The following is a 1,234-nucleotide window of genomic DNA, read 5'->3' as shown; positions in this document are numbered from 1 at the left end:
TGTCAGAAATGGAATATGATATTCATAGGTATGTTTTCATCAGTGTATAATCAGCTGAATATAGGAATCGTTGTGTTTTTGTTGCCTTATGAGCTCTTTATATCTACAGAAGGGTAGGGTTAGGGTTAGACCTAGATTTTGGTCTGAGAAATAAAGGAATCTTTTTCAGACACAATTTGTCTTAAATCTCCCTTTCTCTCAAAACCGTGAGAAAATCAAATCGTATACCTAGTATCGTGAATTGTATCGAATCATGAGTTGAGTATAATGCTTCTTTAAAAAATGATATATACATTTTTTATAATGAACGTGTCAGACTGGTTCTCTGTGTTGGCTGACTGGCAAAGTGCAGGTACTCTAATTCAGTTGGTTGCAATCCAGCACTGGTCCTTTAAAGGTCCACTGTGTAACATTCAGTTTAGTGCTACATGCCCTTAAATCTTACAGACTAGTCCTTTTAAAATCAAGTTGAAAGCAACAAATCTGCAATTAGTGTGACAACTGATAAACTGTTGTCTATTTATCAAGCAAAAATCCTAAACACTTATTGTTCCAGCCTCTCCACTATTAAGATTTGCTGCTTTTCTCTGAGTATATATTTGTTATCTTTGGATTTTGGACTGTTGATTGGACAAAATAAGACATTGAAAGACGTCACCATGGACTCTGGGAAATGGTGCGGACATTTTTTCACAATTTTTGAGTGAACAATGTGTAGCTGCTGTGGAGCTTTAGACTGAATGGTGCAGTCTTCCTCAGCAGACAGAGTTGCCTATTTCCTGTTTCTCATGAAAACTAATAATAATACTAATCTTTAGTACTGTTCCTGACAGCAGTGTATAGTGACCCTGCTACAGGTCCCTAAACCTCAGTTTGGAAGCCACTTTTCTGTTTGGTCTCACTTCTGTAAACTCACAGACTCGTGCTCAAGTTTCCAGCTGTTTTAAAACGGCGAACAAGTGGCACCGAGAAAGAAGACATCTGAAGAGACAGCAGACTGCGCAGCTTGACACGCAGTACGGTAGACATCCCTGATCTGACACAGCTTCGTCAGTCCACTCATATCAGATCTGTCGTTGACTTCAAGGAAGGGAAGAGCTGTTTTTTTTATGTAACCCAGAACTGTGGGGCTTCCTGTTATTTTCAGACAACATGCTGATGATGCTGGATGATAACTGGATGCCTCAGCTCAGCAGACAGCTCGGTGGCGTATAGATTTTTTTTCCCCCTTTGT

The 1,234-nt window shown here is 39.5% G+C and overlaps 1 protein-coding gene across 1 annotated transcript in view; it reads left to right on the top strand.

The window, feature by feature from the left end:
- The window catches only part of ankrd44 (ankyrin repeat domain 44), a gene marked incomplete in the record, with an annotated part of 35,900 nt that overhangs the window by 692 nt on the left and 33,974 nt on the right, over positions 1 to 1,234 (top strand).

The sequence above is a fragment of the Morone saxatilis genome, unplaced genomic scaffold (assembly GCF_004916995.1).
Source record: "Morone saxatilis isolate NCDOM2014 unplaced genomic scaffold, NCSU_SB_2.0 Contig5, whole genome shotgun sequence".
Taxonomy (NCBI): Eukaryota; Metazoa; Chordata; class Actinopteri; family Moronidae; genus Morone; species Morone saxatilis.
The sequence above is the reverse complement of the archived record's forward strand: the minus strand, read 5'-3'. Positions and strand labels throughout refer to the sequence as shown.